Source organism: Eleutherodactylus coqui, chromosome 3 (assembly GCF_035609145.1).
Source record: "Eleutherodactylus coqui strain aEleCoq1 chromosome 3, aEleCoq1.hap1, whole genome shotgun sequence".
Classification (NCBI taxonomy): domain Eukaryota; kingdom Metazoa; phylum Chordata; class Amphibia; order Anura; family Eleutherodactylidae; genus Eleutherodactylus; species Eleutherodactylus coqui.
The window spans coordinates 40,642,978-40,661,427 of record NC_089839.1 but is presented as its reverse complement, the minus strand read 5'-3'; the positions used below and the strand labels follow the sequence as shown (position 1 = coordinate 40,661,427).

General features: G+C 40.5%; 1 protein-coding gene across 5 annotated transcripts in view; it reads right to left on the bottom strand.

Annotated features, from left to right (window-relative positions):
* NRXN1 (neurexin 1) overlaps nucleotides 1–18,450 on the bottom strand; it is a 1,562,703-nt gene that overhangs the window by 490,134 nt on the left and 1,054,119 nt on the right. The window lies entirely within an intron of this gene.

Genomic DNA, 18,450 nt, shown 5'->3' with positions numbered 1-18,450 from the left:
CAAGCTGGGTACTCATTTTAACGACCCTGGAAGGATGAAAGACTGAGTCAATCTTGAGCCGGCTACCTGAACCATTCGGGGATTGAACTTGCAACCTTCAGGTCATGAGCGAGAGCTTAGTACTGCATTTATGCTGCTTTAGCACTCCGGAGTTCTAGGTTCAAACCCCACCAGGGACAACATCTGCATGCAGTTTGTATGTTCTCCCCACGTTTGTGTGAGTTTTCTCTTGATACTCCTGTTCCCCTCATCCCCCCACAACAAAAACATAATAAGTGAAATTAGACTGTGAACCCCAATATGGGCACCAAGTGATGTACAGCATTACAGAATAAGGCCTTAGTCAGACGGGCGTTTTTTGCCGCGATTTGCGCATGCGTCCGGCGATTTTATAAAACCATTGCTTTGCAATGGTATCGGACACTTGAGCGCTTTTTATGCGCTCGTCCGATAAATTATAGAACAAAAATCGCAGATCGCACCTATCTGCGATCTGCGATTCCTGTTCTCTTCTCTATATGCGCTCAATAGGGCCGGCGGCAGCAGCGCCGACCCCATTGAGAACATATAGAAGACAAATCCTTCTTCTCTGCCACAGCTGTAACAGCTGTGGCAGAGAAGAACGATGTTTGCCCATTGAATTCAATGGAGCCGGCAATACAGCCGACTCCATTGAAAGCAATGGGCTGCCGGCGAGCGCGGGATGAATTGTCAGGAAGGGCTTAAATATATAAGCCCTTCCCTGCAATTCATCCAGAAATGTGTTAAAATAAAAAATATATATTTACTCACCTGCTCCCGGCAGCCGGAGTTCCGTGCGGCCGGCCTGCAGTGGGTGTGAAGGGGGTGTGAGTCAGACCTGCCCCCTGATTGGCTCAGCGCTGAGCGGGCTGTATTGCCGGCTCCATTGAATGCAATGCGCTGGACAGCTCCGGCCCGTTTCTAATGAAACGCGGCTAGGAGCAGATTTTCGGGCGATTTTCGGGCACCGGTCACGCGATTTGCGGATGCGAATCCGTCATGCGATCCGCAAATCGCGTGAAAAAACGCCCGTCTGACTAAGGCCTTAGTGTGCACTATAAAAAATGCCTAAAATATATAAAAATCACAACTGTAGTATGACCTGGCATAAGCCATACAATGAAACAAAATATTAGTTCTTCTACTTTGCTATAAAAAAGTGAGTTTTGCACATTGTAGTTTTACATAAGGCTGTAGATAAATGCTAGGCATTAGAGAAAAACGGCAATGAAAAAACACCACAGCCCCAACAAGTTCAACAGCTCATTCAGCTTGCATCTGTACACAAAAAGGATATCCATTACTGGATGAAGAAGAGCTTATAATCACTTCACTCCTATATAATAAATCTCCAGGGTTGCTCCTCTCAAAGCTCTTTACATATATGAAGCACCCACAATCAACCATAAGTGTTGGAGCAATTCAGAAATAATACAGTAATATAGAAGAGGATGTGACTCAATAAGAAAACATTCAATCAAGCTGTAATTTCAAATATAAAGGCAGACCCCAAAGGTCAGAAGCTCACCTCACCTACAGAACCTGTGGGCTTTTCATATATTAAAGGGTCTATGCTACAATATTATCATTTACTGTATCACTTAGGGTAGGTGATCCATGTCTGATCACTAAGCCTCCGACAATTACTAGATTGGGGTTTTCGATAACCACATAGTTTGAGTGGAGTAGTGGTCCAGCATGCATGCTATCATGCCATTCAAGGTGTTCGTGACTGAGATAAACTGTCAAGCACAGCACTCAGCTATCTCTTCCAGTCTTATAGACATTAAATGGAATACATGGTAGATCGCCACTCCATACCAATTCCATACGAATTCCTACAGTGAGAAGGAATGAGGGCTCTGGACCATTTTTCTACCTATTGGTGGGGCTCCCATTGATCAGTCAGCTACCACCTATCCTTGGTGATAAATGCTGATTGCAGGATAACCCCTTGAAGCACCTGTTCTTGCTGTCATTTATGATTTGTGGGTCCACCATTATTCCATACATAACATGTGCCCGTCCAAATTTCATTGCTCTGCACACTTTGTCATTATCGTTGTACATATAAGACAATGATAGCAACAATTTGTCATAGTTAAGGTAGATATAGACCAAGAAGATCTGTAGGTTATTTGGCAATCAATATAAACAATGTCTCTTCCAAGAGACATATATCCAGTTCTGTTGAGGAAACCGGCCAACAGAGTCAGTAAAAGGGGTTAGGGACAGGCTAAATGACACGTAGAATATAGGGTGTTACTGGGTTTGTAGATGTGCTAGACAATGCAATGAACTATGATAAAAATGGAAGTGAGGCTTATGAATTTCTCTGGTCACTCATGACTGGGCCTGCCAATTAAGTGGAGCACCCTCCTTGAAAAAGGTGACCCCACTTCTGGAACCTCACTTGATTCTCTTTGTGTTCCTGGGTGTAAAATGAAGTAGAGGGAATATACAAGATGAGGTCAGAATTCAAGAGTTACAAGGGTTACTATAGTCATAGTCCAAAGAAGGCACTAACAGATACACTCAGAAGCACGAAGGCAAAATAAATCCATAACCACTGAGCTTGTCCAGTATACAAATGCATTACCAGCATCCTCTACAATGATTAGCTGAAATGAAAACCTTAAGAAAGACACTGATAGGCTGACTGAGCAGATATACAGCTCAGCCAGCCAATCATTGCTATAACTAAAGGGATGTGTTTCTTCCTCGGCATCCGATGCCAAATGCCACTGTGCATGTGCTAGCAGGTACATTATGTGGTCTGGTGCTAATGCTATGACCAGAGGCGTAACTTGAAGCTCCTGGGCCCCAATGCAAAACCTGGAACGGGGCCCCCAACTATAATGCTTTATTCATAGTACTGAGCTTCCTATATGGAGAAGAGAGGCCTTATGGGCCCCCTAAGGCTCCTGGGCCCGGGTGCAACCGCATCCCCTGCATCCTCTATAGTTATGCCCCTGACATCACACCAGACTCAGATATACTCCTACACCTAGTTGACACCAGTAGTGCCTTGACAATATTGAATTAGAGTGCCTTATACCCTGGTGGGCCAGTCTGACCCTGGACATATTGTCCTTTTTTTTTTTTTTACAAGATTTTGAATAAGACCTATGATGGGTGAAATGACGATTGAAGAGGCTGAGAGTCGAAGATATTGACTACAATGTAACCTTATATTAAATTATGCTCATATGTCAACCTTTGCTCATCTATTTTCAAAAGGCCGTCGCTTACATTTTGCATTTTAATGCCCATCTGTTGGAAGAAACGTGGTTGATAGAGAATGCTTAGAAACAGAAATATAGCATTATTCTGTGGGAGACAGAAAGAATCTGACAGGTAATATTACATGGGGCAGAGGTCTAAACAAGGGAGGAATAATTATTTGCATTACAGATGCCATTACATTCATCTTATTAATACATGCATCCACCAGCCAGATCTATTTGCAGAATGGATTAGAGGCCTTAGCACAACCATTGTTCGGCGAAATACATATGTGCCCTACATATTTGTTGGGAAAAGCTAATTGCTACTGATTTGTACCAGATCGTAGGATTATTCTTCTTAGAACTAGAGAAATATTGACTATGTCAGAAGTAGAAATAGCGTATGTTGGGGTGGAGTGGGGGAACAGCTTCATAAAATTCTTCATATCTTCCCAACTATGGTAACATGATCTATCGTGCTTCATTTTAATATCCTTTATGGTGGAATTTCACTACAAACAGAATGTAATATTGCCTATGGGAATGGTGTACATTGTATCTGCTGTGTTCTATTCGGAGCAATACTCTAGTGGGTCCATGTAGTTTTGTGTGGGAAACTATAAATCATCACTCAAACAGAATACTTACAAAACACGAGGACTTTTTCCACTTCATTTCTTTGAGACATGTCAGGCGTCTGCCAATTATTTGGCGGTAATTGGAAGCATAATTACAAAAGTGCAACATTAAGATTGCCAAGCAAGGCACGGCTGAATATGTTCTTTGAAGGCTTTTGAAGTACAAGAAAACAAGCTAGTGGCCAAAAAGCATAAGAAATACAACACTATCCATTCGGATTTACTGAAGGAGTTGATGGAGCTCAATATCCGGAGTCCGATAGATGATGAGAGTCCCATTCACCTGGTAGTCTTAGTACATCTGTCTTCAAAAATGTTACAAATTATAGGGCCACTTTGGTGATTTTTTTTCCTTTTCATTCATTATGTAGCTTTCCCCAGTAAGTTTAAGACAGCTAGTGTTACCTTGGATGGCTATTACCTTCTATCCGAAGCTCTTGGCCTCTTTCTCCTCAAATTGTCATGTAAACTCAATGCAGACCAGCTCAAATTAACTTCATGTGTTCAGTTTCTAGTCAGTTTCTCAGTCTTTAGGATACTATTACATGGACCCTACTATAGAAACTGCTTAGAGGGGGACACATATACTTCTATCACAGCTATAGTTACTGATCACAGTTATCATAGAGGAGATTACAGCTCATCCTCTCAACTGTATACATAGGGTATGTAGCTTATTTATGTGAATATAGAAAATAATTATAATTAAACTGTCTACTCAGCAGGAAGGAATAATACAACCGCTAGCTAATGTTATGCTGATGCATCATTGGAATTGATGGGAAAATGAAACGGAAATCAAAAATCTCTTGATAAAATAGTGCCTGATAAGCATCAGACAGGAGGCTGCACTGCATGGAAGATGCTCAATATATTAGGCCTGAACATCAGTATATAACACTATATGAGGCCTCTTTCACATGAGCGTTGCGTCTTCACGATGGCTGCATCACTGCCGAAAAACGCTTGATCAGGTAAAAGCCATGATCAAGTCGTGGCCAAAATTTGCACTTTTTCGTTCATTCACAAGAGCGTCTGCAGCGCGGAAAACCCTCAGTCAGCATAAATCTTCAGAAAGTCTTCTAATGCCTAAATAGAGGCATCTGTATTGTTTTTGCAGCACTTGACGCCGGTGAACTCATTCCCTTCCTTTTTTTTGCAGCTCACATAGGAGTCTAGGGGAGCCGCCAGCGTATATTGGCCGAAAGATAGGACAAGACCAATCTTTTTGGTCTGCGTATAAATTCGGCCGACATATTTGGTTGCCTATGTTCTATAATTCCAGGCACAATGTTTTTACAAGGCTAGCTGAATGTGTGTATTGGAATACAATGTTTCAGATGGTCACGATTTTTGATCGCGGCTAAATTAGTTGTGTAAAATAGCTTGTGTAAATAAGGCCAAACAGCCATAAAAACCCTGCATAATACTCTCAGAATGATATACAGGACTTTTATGGCTCTTAGACAGTCTTATACACCAGTTTTAGGGGTTTTGGTGAACTTCCAGTTTGGTTCAAACTAATTTGGACATGTTTCGGTACTGGAGTGGAACCTTCCTCTGGCCGATACTGAGTAAGGTGTCATGCCGGTACCAAAATGTGTTATCAGAACTAACTATACTTACAATTCTTGATCTCTTATTATATCACATCTACACTAGAGATGAGCGAGCATACTCGTCCGAGCTTGATACTCGTTCGAGTATTAGGGTGTTCGAGATGCTCGTTACTCATAATGAGTACCACGCGGTGTTCAGGTTACTTTCATTTTCTTCCCTGAGAAATTTGCGCGCTTTTCTGGCCAATAGAAAGACAGGGAAGGCATTACAACTTCCCCCTGCAACGTTCAAGCCCTATACCACCCCCTGCAGTGAGTGGCTGGCGAGATTAGGTGTCACCCGAGTATTAAAATCTGCCCCTCCCGCGGCTCGCCACAGATGCATTCTGACATAGTTCAGGGAAAGTGTTGTTGATGCCGGAGCTGCTATAGGGAGAGTGTTAGGAGTGATTTTAGGTTTCAAGAACCCTAACGGTCCTTCTTAAGGCCATAGAAATCGCAGATCGCACCTACGTGCGATCTGCGATTTCTGTTCTCTTCTCTATATGCGCTCAATGGGGCCGGCGGCAGCAGCGCCGACCCCATTGAGAACATATAGAAGACAAATCATTCTTCTCTGCCACAGCTGTAACAGCGCATTGCTTTCTCTACGAAGGGCTTTAAATCCCCGCCTCCAGAAACACACATGCCTTCAGCCAATCACAGCCAATGACAATGATGTCATTGAATGACTGTGATTGGCTGAAGGCACGTGTGTTTCTGGAGGCGGGGATTTCAAGTCCTGCGTCCAGAAAGCAATGCTCTGCCGGGGACCAGGAGGGAGCGACAGCCTGCAGCAGCACCGCAGAACGTCAGAAGAAGTGAGTAATGATTTTTATTCTTTGCTCCACTGTATTGCCGGCGTATAAGGTGACAGTTGGGGGGTCGTCTTATACGCCCCGTCGCCTTATACGCCGGTATATATTTTTATTGTAACACATTTCTGGATGAATTGCAGGGAAGGGCTTATATATTTAAGCCGTTCCCGACAATTCATCCTGCGATTGCCAGCAGCCCATTGCTTTCAGTGGAACCTGCTGTATTGCTGGCTCCATTGAATTCAATGGGCAAACATCGTTCTTTTCTGCCACAGCTGTTACAGCTATGGCAGAGGAGAACGATCTTTACGCTGACAGTGCGGGGGGGGGGGCCCACTCTTGCCGCTATTGTGGCTTAATAGTGGAACCTGGGAACTTGAGATGCAGCCCAACATGTAGCCCCTCGCCTGCCCTATCCGTTGCTGTGTCGTTCCCATCACTTGAATTGCCCAGATTTTCACAAACGAAAACCTTAGCGAGCATCGGCGATATACAAAAATGCTCGGGTCGCCCATTGACTTCAATGGGGTTCGTTACTCGAAACGAACCCTCAAGCATTGTGAAAAGTTCGTCCCGAGTAACGAGCACCCGAGCATTTTGGTGCTCGCTCATCTCTAATCTACACTCCTTCATCATCTCTTGTGCTATATTGGCTAACGGTGGCTACTTGCCAGTCTACTTTTCGAGGCAGTTGCAGCTTATTTGTGACGGGCTCACAATTGGGTTGTGCTGTCAGTACGACTCCTCCAGGTAACCTTATTTTTATCTCTCACTGTCCCACTGACCCACGCTTTCTGTCCTATGGAGCGCTGCTATTTTTATTTTGACAGATTAATCCTAAAGCGGGCGAGAAAAACTGAATTTTCAGCATTTATGCAAAGTACAATTTAAAGTCGAAGATGAAGTAACAAGAATAAGTATTTCTCTGACATCCTGTTCACATAATATTTTACAACATAGTCTATTTTTCTTCGTACTAAATTATGTTAACAGATGCAGCAGGACTGAATTTGCTAATATTGCAGATCGGAAATTGTTTGTTGGCATGCTGACTATAATATCAAGATATTATGATTTTCCATATAACGGCAGCGTCATATAACAAATTCAACTCCACTACATCTATGTAAAGGCTATGATAAAAAGGCCTGCTAATATGAATTAATGCTATACCAATTGGCTAATTAGATCAGTTCACTTTCAAAAAGTGATACTTTTGCAGTGCAAGGCATTCTATGGATACATAGTAAGTAGACCCTTCCAATGGTTTCGTATGTTAGCATAGTAAGATTATAATTATACATTCTAATGATATGTTAATCTTTCTTCTTAACATGGGACAGAAGGGCTTTTAATCTGTCAATAAGACTTGCTTATTAAATTGTAGTTAGTGATGATAGGCGAATACAAAAAATCATGAGGAGTGCATGGCAAATTGGGATTTACAAGCACATATTGTAACCATTAAAAAGGGAAAACGTATTCATTCATAAAGCCTTTCACCAATGATTGATTTTTGCCAGTTCTGCATAAACTTAAGAAAAGCATCCTGTGGTGAGATGATGGTTTAGTCATAGTTGCTTAACTGTACGGTGCGCCAATCAGATAATGGCTATACTAGACTTAGGGAGAACCCCTGGCATTGAAAATAATAAAGGTTACAATATAAATTACTACCTACATCATAAATAAAGATATAGTAATGACCCCAAAAGGTCGGGATTCGGGAAGAAGCTGAATTGGAACTGAGCATTTGAGACCGTTTTTACAGAATTGATCCACAAATCTATTACAGTTTATCGATGACATTTCCTCTGTGTGCAAAGTTAATATCAAAGTTTATGATACAATGAAAAGTGGATGTGCACATATTATGCATGGATGGAGGGGAGGAGTTAAGTATACTTAATGTAAAAAAATACACCTAGAAGGAGTTGTTGGAATTGAATTAAACTTCCTCTGTGTGATTGTAATGTTGATATAAGTGATTGCAATATCAGAGCAAAAGGGGAATTTATTGTGGCAAACTGACCCCTTGAAAGGAGGTTCTAGTACCCTGTTGTACCGCCTCTAGCTTGGATACAAGATGTGATACAGATGGGCATGGAGGCTCTAGTACCCTGTTGTACTGCCTCTAGTTTGGATGCAAGATGTGATATGGATGGGCATAGTGGCTTTTGTACTCTGTTATACCACCTCTAGTTTGGATACAGGATGTGATATGGATGGGCATAGTGGCTCTAGTACCCTGCTGGGCTGCCTCTAGCTTGGACACAAGATGTGATACGGGCAGGCATGGGGGCTCTACTACCCTGTGGTACCACCTCTGCTTGGATACAAGATGTCATAAAGGTGGGCATCGAGTCATATGGCTTCCATATGGTATCATGTGGCATATCAATCCACACTAGCTGTAACTGAGCGTCTTGATTGTGCATACTCATAGGCTGTCAAAGGATGTCCTGAACATATGACTAAGCTGTCATTGTCCCTTGTACCACTACTAAGGATGATTGACTCTAGTATGCAATGGCTACAGACTATCACACCAGCAGTGGGGCAGTGTGCTGCTCCATGGCAAAGGCAGGATGGAGGCACTTACCCCTGGGTCTCCCAACATGAACACGGCCATTGTCAGTACCTAAATAAAACCTGGATTTGACACTGAAGACAACCCGATTCCACTCCATAGAAGTCCAGTTGGGTAATTTAAGACACCGCTGCAAACAGCGGTGACAGTGGGTGGGTATCAAAGGCAGTGCACATGGGCACCACAAGAACAAATGTTCCTAAGCCAAGTGCCTCTAAATGGTTCCAACAGACACAGGGTTGTAATGATGGTGCCACCTGTCTCTAGATGACAGACAAAACAGTTGGAACTGCTCGTGCTTGTTGAATGATCACACAATGATCTGTTGATAGCACCCTGAGCCGGTCATCTTGTGTGCATGCCCTCATGCATACACTAGTCCCAACACCCCCTATCAGTCTGCTCAGAACGGCCCAGGTGGCGGACAATTTGTTGATACAACCATCCAACTTCTCACATTACAATAATGCGCCCCGACAAGTGGAGATCTCATTCTACCACACCACACTTGCAGGAGAACTGCCACTGCATTCATCGAGAGAAGACTACAAGAGTCATACTTAGCCAACACAACAGCATCACAAACATTTTTGGACAAAGCAAGAAGGATTAGTAGCACAAGGGGGTGCCATCATTATGATGGGAGGTAGATATCTTTCCAAATTGTAATCAGTGTTTATTGACAAAATGCCTGAAATACAATTTCCTACCTAATTAGATAAACACGTAATGGTAGCCGAACCCCTTTAAGCCAACACATTATGTAAATCAATAGACTGAACGCTTTGAATTCTCTATAATAAAATTGTAAGGGGTAAAATGCTTTTCTACTTTTTAAGACACTAGAGAGACCAAAAAAAAAAAAACAATAAGTATCGTGTCGGACAATAAGAGCTGTCCTTTCATATGCAAATATCAGAACACATTAAACCAATGCATTCAATGTGTTCCTGCGAACGCTTGCTAATAAATTGCAAAAATGATCCAGTTCACAGCTCCAGCTATAGTGATTTAAAATAGGAACTAAAATGTGTTTCAAAAATGCAATATCTTCTAACAGCACAATCCCCGAAACTGGGTCAGAAGACATAAATATGCAAAGGTTAACTATAAGCTCTGCTTTGCCACCTTGTAAGCCTTATAAATGACAAGCCATGATAGTGCAAATGAAGCATAGCAAAGAAGCAAAATGAAGAAGAATTAAGCTAAGGGTTTCGGGAAAGCATCTGTTTATGGGTCTAAATGGAAAATTCCAAGCTAATATTGCAACAATGGCCACAATATAATCAAATAGTCTCCATATCCAAGATTCCAATAGTCAAAATACAACTAAAACGATGCACGAAGATCAGTCAATGAGATTACAGTAAGATCAGCAGACCATAGTAATGTGCCTCTTGGATTTTCATATTTACTTGCAATTCGATATTCTGGCAATTGAAGTCATTTTACACTTGAGCACATGTAGGAATTGTCCATGTGAATGTTATTTTTTTAAGCCTTGCATTTGGCTGTTAAATAACCGGGGACACAATATACTAAAAATCAATTTATCTGTGCAACCTAATGTGTTGGATGCCAAGAAAATGCTCACGTGTCGCTAATGGTACTGGAAAAACTGTAAGTCTAATGATGCTGCAATGCTTTGTCTTTTCTTCATTGTGTTTTATGGACTGGCAAAAAAATAATAGAAAACACCTGCATTTTATTGCGTATAGTAATGAGATGTGGAGAGCGTCAGGATCATATCTTCGACGTGGGCATAGCTCTGCTATAGCCTAGAGCCGTCCAGCTAGATACCCGAAGGGTGAATATAATTCATATGTCTGACCAGATGCCAATAACATAATAAGAACACGAAGGCAGGCCAGCCTGCATTCACACATAGGCATACGCCAACATTATGCCAACCAGACATATTTCAGAATATAATTTTGAAAGGACGTACAAACATTTGCTATGTAAAGATGGCTGTATACACTATATGGACAAAAGTATCTGGACACTGCAGAAAATCAATAAATATGCAAATACAGAGTTTGCTGAATGGTGTGCTGGGAAGGGCATGAGTAAAAGAAAAAGCTGCTCATTTTGTAATAACCATTCATTCATCTGATCGAGCACTTGTGGGATGAACTGGAGCGATCGGTACGACACCACCACCCACACCGATCCTCACAACAATCTCTTCTCACAGCCTTGCAGGAGGAATGGTGAGCTATTCCTGCCCAGACGTACAGAGAACTTGAGGAAAGTATGCCTCTATGGGTTACCGCTGTAATACAAGCAACAAGAGGGCCGACACGGTACTAAATAGAAGAATAAAGCACTTTTTCTGAAAAACATGCAGCGTCCAAATACTTTTGTCCATAGTGTATGTATGAACATAGACAGGGGCGTAACTATAGAGGATGCAGGGGATGCAGTTGCACCCAGGCCCAGGAGCCTTAGGGTGCCCATAAGGCCTCTCTTCTCCATATAGGGAGCCCAGTACTATGAGTAAAGCATTATAGTTGGGGGCCCTGTTACAAGTTTTGCATCGGGGCCCGGGAACTTCAAGTTACACCTCTGAACATAGACTATCTTCCCTAACTTCTCACAAAACCATTATCCAAGTTTTTTCTATGGAGAAAGAAAGATAAGTGGTTTCCACAAAAGACTGGCATAACTTATCTTAGAGAAAACAATGGGATCACCATGTAAAACCGTTGCCATAGACAACAAATTATTAATGGCCCTGTGATCTGCATTGTGCAGATTATTTATAAAAGAGTATGGGCTTACGCAAAGACTCAAAGGTTATTGAAACCTTTGTGCATGAAACATTAATACTCACATTTTACCAAATCACTGCAGGGGAAAAAATATACACTTATCTTTTTTTTGCATTTAGTTTTCCTTCTCATGCATTTAGAAAGCCTCATACTTCATTTGCAGATTCTCCTACATACAAGTTTCTGGCTCAGAGGCATTCCTACCATTGATCAGCTGGTCTCTCTCATGAAAGTGCATAAACTCAGCTCCCATTCCCCCTTTCTCTTTCAGAGGTTGTGTAGCATAACTACGCCCACTCAATACTACACAGCTATTTTATCCTCTCTTTGAGTAGCTGCTGATCCATTATCCCTCACTGCTGAAAGGAGCAGAGAATTCACGTTGAGTAAATTACAGCCCTTTGTAATAGTAGCTTTCTTTGCACTGTGTCCTGATCTCCACCAACTCTGTAATAGCTTGGTTCAAAGGCAGTAAGAGAGCTTTAAATATAGGAAATGCACATGCAAAGGAGAATTATATTAATTCTTCATTTAAATCATCCTCTCCTTTGATCATATTTTGTTGCATATAATAATCGACAATAGATATTACTTCTGTTTCTGTCCTGTGAAGCGCAACCATATATTTCCCTACTACATCTTCCTGCAAACTCTTAGATCGGATCTCTTTTCAGGCTGTTAGGCAACTGGTTACTGCAGGAGCCCTTCCCCACTGCTTTGCCTGCCCCAAGAAACAAGGTATGCTAAATGTTGACCCTTTAGTGAATCCTCATTCCCATCAACTATTTGCTCAGGATGTAGTTTATTCTGGAGTCTTAGCATGATTTCTATGAGATTTTTTTTTATTTCAGGAGAATTAAACCCTGCAGACTGACATATATTATGGGCCAATTTCTTTTATGCTTACTCTTATGATCCACTTTTGAGGTTTAGAGTGTCAAGTCATGCTTTCTTCCAAGAGTCAGACAAAATGCAGTTCTTTACTTAACAAAGAGGGCCCTGAGATGAGAACCCTTTATTAGCTAAATATGCTTTCTTTACAAATGGATTTATACATTGAAGTACCATAAGATTTCCATTAATGACCTAAAACCATGAAGTGTAGTGACTCACCGCAGCCAGAAAACAGAGCCTTCATAATCTTCATATGCACAACGCCACTTAAAATCATCTCATTGTTCACTAGCTCTACAATATTGTACAAGTTGCACCTTTGTTTTTAGACTTTTCTATTTGGATGACTCACAACTCATTCACAGAAGCAATTTTTTAAAACTGAATAGCTAATGAAAAAGCTAATAAACTGTGCAATTATAATCACATTGATAGGTTTGCATCGGGTCCCTAAAAAAAATCCCTAACAGAGAACAAAAGAAAAATCATTTCTAAAAGATAAAATAACATGATTATCTTACTCAACGGAATGATAATTAGATAGAGAAGAAGGGGTTGTCACATAAAAGGCATTGGTGGCACGTCACAAGTATAGCGCTTAGGGGATGCCAATCATATTTTTAGTTTGCTCCATGGATGGCCATTGATAATAAATGTTGAGCAAACCAGTAGAGCTCTATTTTGGGTCAAACTGTGCTAGCTTTGAACACTAGTGTATAACACTGTTTAAGAACCATAAACACCCCGTATAACAGTACCAGAGTGTTATATGGGGCATTTAGGGCTCCGATAGTGTTATACATGTTTTAGGAGTTTTGGTGAACTTGGTTCAAACTAATTCGGACTGACATAAGTTTTTGCGAAAGTTTGTTGAACCGGTCAAAGCAAAATATTTAAAAGTTGACTCATTATTAGTAATAATACCCCATCTTGAAAAATGGCATGGGATTCTAGTCATTATGGGGTCACATAGGTCAGACCCCACGGATCAGATATCAGTGACATATTTTTTTTTTCAACAATGCTTTAGTTATATATATTTTTTAAACTACACCTCTACAGTGAGGGTAAAGATAGGTAAGGGTGAAGATGGGATGGATCAGGTCCATAAACACTATAAAACTAGCAGCTGTGACCAGAATATGCAACAAATTAAATAAAGCTTCAAAGAGGCCAATCACCTAATCTGGATGGTCTAAAAAATGTTGCATGAGAACATGAAGGAAAAGGGGAGTGTTCCTCAATGACTTCTGAGAAATTGCAGCAAAACCTCAGTAGGGAGAATTAGGTCCCCTTGGCATCATTGTCCCAAGACACCTGTATACGAAAGTTGGTGATCAATGTACCTAGCGATTAGAATGAGGCAACAAGTCTTAGGCTCAATTCACATCTGCTTTTGGCTGTCAGTAATTATTTTCCATTTTCAGATTGGAAAAAAAGGAAAAGAACGGATCATTTAAATAATGTATCGATAGCAATAATAGAAAAAGGCTTTCACTCGCTTCTGTTCCATCATGGTAACATCATTTGAACAGTAGAGAAGTGCTGCTTGCAGCATTATTTTTTCCGTCCGGAAAACGGAACTATGATGGATTTTTTTTAACATTGGTGTCAATGTAAAACAGACGTTAACTGATTGGTTGCCATCTCCTTCCCTTATGTTTTGATAAAACGGATCAGTTTTTCTCTACTGAGCATATAGAAAGGGAACATAATGACAGAAGAGATTGATCCATCAGAAACTGACGTTTAACAGATGCATGATGGAAACAAATGGATGGCTAAGTGTCCATTTTAATAATGGATCTGTCAAAAATGGGGGTTGTGGACACTTGCTGTTTATTTCACTTCTGGCATGCATCCTTTTTGTATCTGTCCACTTTAAAACTACAACTGAGCTATTAAAAAGTGAACACAAGTGCAGATGCCAAACAAGCCTTAAAAAAGTTTTCCCATGATTGAAATATATCAACTATCCACAGGATAAGGGATAATTGTGTTATCAGTAGGGTCCAACTGCTGAGACCCCAATCCATCATGAGAATGGTGGTACTATGTCTATGTGAATACAGCAACAATGTGTACTGACACTCCATTCATCTCTATTAAAGTTCAAGGGCCCATATTTGATCCCCACTGCATTCACATGAAGGTCATTGACCCCCATTCTAATGATCACTGAAGTCGCAGCAGTTGGACCTCCACTGATCAGATAGAAATCCCCTGTCCTGTGCATAGGAAATAACTTTCAACCCAATAGGCAGCTTGTATTTTGTCAGCTGTGAATCAACTAGAAACCAGCTATGGAGTGAGAAAAAAAATGTTCTTCCATTTACGAACTGAACACTAACAAACCCAAAGTCGATAAGCTAAAAGTGACAGACCTTAAAGAGCTTTTCCCTCTACCTAAAATTTCTTCACAGCCGCTCTGTACTTCCCGGTTGCTGTTGACCAGAACCTGTGACTGCTGCAGCCAATCACTGGCCACGGTAGTGACCATGATTGGCTGTAGCAGTCACATGTCCTGGTCAGCAGCAACCAAAAAGTACAGAGTGTCTGTGAAGCAATTTTAGGTAGTTGGACAGCCCCTTTAGGAAACTGTAGGAACATTTTTTAAGAGAGCATAGAGCATGTTAGGAGGCTCTTCTGAAGTGCGCCCTGATTACAGTTAGCTTACAGTTAGACTGTGTAAACAGTGTCTTTGTATGCAAAAGTTATGCTATTCAGATCTCTTTCAGAATTAAAGGGAATGTCTTTATTGAAGCTATCCTATCAAATAATAAGCTAAAACCAGGAGTTAGAACACGTTTTGCTCTGTAACAATTCATGGGGCTAGAGCAGTGTTCTTACTCCAAGGGAACTACTATGTTAACATTGGAAATAACTCTTGACCATAAAAGTCTAATGTAAGTAAAATGACCTTAAAAATATTTTTTTTGGCAAGGAAGAGGTGTATACTTTAAATTTCCAGATTAAGCAGAGATGTTCAACTGTACAAGTATCCAAACATCCAAGGTGCCGCCATGAAAATTTTGCAAATTGGAAGTGAGAACACTATGGAACTAAACAGCGACTTATTACCGTATCTGTGCTCTGACATCCTATGCATTACTATATAGGCTCCATCAAAATGTATAGTAGTGTCATTATGAGAAACTAACCTAGTAGTAGACGTGATACAATAGTGATAATAGAAAGCATTGCTAAAGAGGACTTCCAGTCCAAGGAGGAGAGGGAATGATTTTAGAGTTATTGGAAAGGGAAAAACAGTGGAGGTTATAAGTTGGTGGTTACAATTCAGTTTCATAATAGAGATGTGTTTCTACTTTTAATTATATGTACAGTATAACGTTGTATTAATGAGGAGGTATAAGGGGTGCAGTAAGCTCCTGTGTGCTGCGTCCATACATCCTCATCTCTCTTTAAGTTAGGCTCCGCTCTTATAGACAGTGGATGTTCTGGCTTTGTCTTTCAATGGTGCTGCACTGCAGATTATTACTACAAGGTTCTTGATGAAGATGATGATGATTTCCTGATAATTACACTAGGAACATTGATGTATATTCCAAATATATATAGATCATTGATATACGGTGATTCTCTCCTGCCATTCCTTGATTAATCAGTAGCTACTGTATCTGGGATGCTATTCTCTATTTAGGGCTAGTGTCTATTCATTTTAAATAGCAGGGTATGGACTAGGTGATGAATTACTGTAGAGTGATATCACATGTAGTGTGCTGGGGAGGGGGAGAAGAAGGGATAGCAGAGAACGTACATAATAGGCTTTATTTTAAAGGATCAAGGCACTAGATTCATGTGCTAAAAGATATACAGGAGATAGATAGATAGATAGATAGATAGATAGATAGATAGATAGATAGATAGATAGATAGATAGATAGATGGATAAAAAGGTAGAGATAAACAGAAAATGCAATAGATATGAGATAGATAGATAGATAGATATATAGATAGATATGCGGTAGATAGATAGATAGATAGATAGATAGATAGATAGATAGATTAGATAATGAAACATAATGGATAAAAAGATAGAGATAGACAGAAAATGCAATATATAGATATGAAATAGATAAGATATGAGATAGATAAATAGATAGATAGATATGAGATAGATAGATAGATAGATAGATAGATAGATAGATAGATAGATAGATATGAGATAGATAGATATGAGATGCATTTTTATAAGTAACTCTATAGCTAAATTCCAAGTAAAGTTAAGAGTGACCTACTTTTCCAAAATATCCACAATATCATTTAACTCTACTGTTCCTAGAAATAATTCTAAGCCATTCAGACGCCTGAGATCAAGCTCTTTCTGCACAGAATAGAAATCTGCTTTTCCAGTATCTCTTCCCAGGGGAAGCTGCATCAAGTTCCATATGAAAGTAAAACTGCAAACCCATGATAGTTTCACACCTGCATTGATAATACAGAGGCAGCTTGGCTGCTTTCAACTACCCAGGTGTCTGCTCCTATGTGATCTGGACCAGTAATGGCCAAACCTGAGTAGCGGTGAAGAGGCACTTTCCACTGAAGTGACATCATTGATATTTGTTGCATGTTTCTCATGACAATTAATGCTCCATCCCATTCACACACACAGCCAATTCTCCAGGTGATCGTTTTCTTGATGGCCCTGCAGCTTTATGTTCCTACCTAGTGTTCCTTTATTTTTTGGTTAGTGCTCAGGAACTAATCATTAAATTAGGGAGCATGAAAGGATGCACATGAATATACTGGAGGTGGTGAATGAAGCCACACCAGGGTACAGTAAATCCTAGCAACACAATAAGTGATATCATACTGTACATGATGCTGAGCCAAAACCTCATATAGAAAGGCAGCAGGTACTATTTTATTCCATTATGCCCCTATGTGATGTGCTTTGTACCTTTCGAACCATGCAAGGCAATATCCCACTGAGCACTCTCCTACTGATAGTGTTAAGAAGCATTGAAAATCCTGCAGACTGTGAAAGCAGTTATTCAGGGTGGAATCCATATTACAATGTCCTTTTAACTCTTTCCCCACACTGCTGTATCCCATCAGTGCTCTTAGCCTGCTTAGTCTCCACTGCAGTCATGAATGATGCCTTGGAACAATAGGACAATTCTGCAATATTTAGAGGGTTAATTTGTAGCAATTGTGCCCAGTCTTGTTTTACATGGACATCATAGCTAGAAAGGTGAATGGGTATCGTAACAGTTTTTAATAAAGATTCCACAGACTCCTAGACTGTCATTACTGGGTATATTACATACAGATTCCTATATACCAACACATTGTGCCCATCATGTGCCTACAATACCATACACTCCTGTATGTGTTTGCTAGTGCTGAACACCTCTACGTGCAGCACTCCGTATATACTGTAATGAAGAATAACCATTCTTATAGCCTATGTCCCTCATATCATCCTCCTAGTTCTCCCTCTACAACTCAGTGCTGTGCATTAGTTTACAAATACTGTACTGTAATGTATCACAATAGTATCAATGGCCACATAGTATCCATTCTTGTAAAACATGTTCCTGATATCGTTCTACTAGCACTCCCTCTACATCTCAATACTGTGCATTAATCTACCCATACTGTAACGTACCACAATGATGTTGATGACCACATAGTACCCATTCTTTTAGAATATGTCCCTTACATCATCCTACTAGCACTCCCTCTACATCTCAGAGCTGTGCACTAGTCTACACATACTGTAATGTACCACAATAGTATTAATGACCACATATTGCCCATTGTTATAGAAGATATCCCTTATAGCATCCTACTAGCACTCCCTCTACACCTCAGTACTGTGCATTAGTCAATATATACTATAATATACCACAATAGTATTAATGACC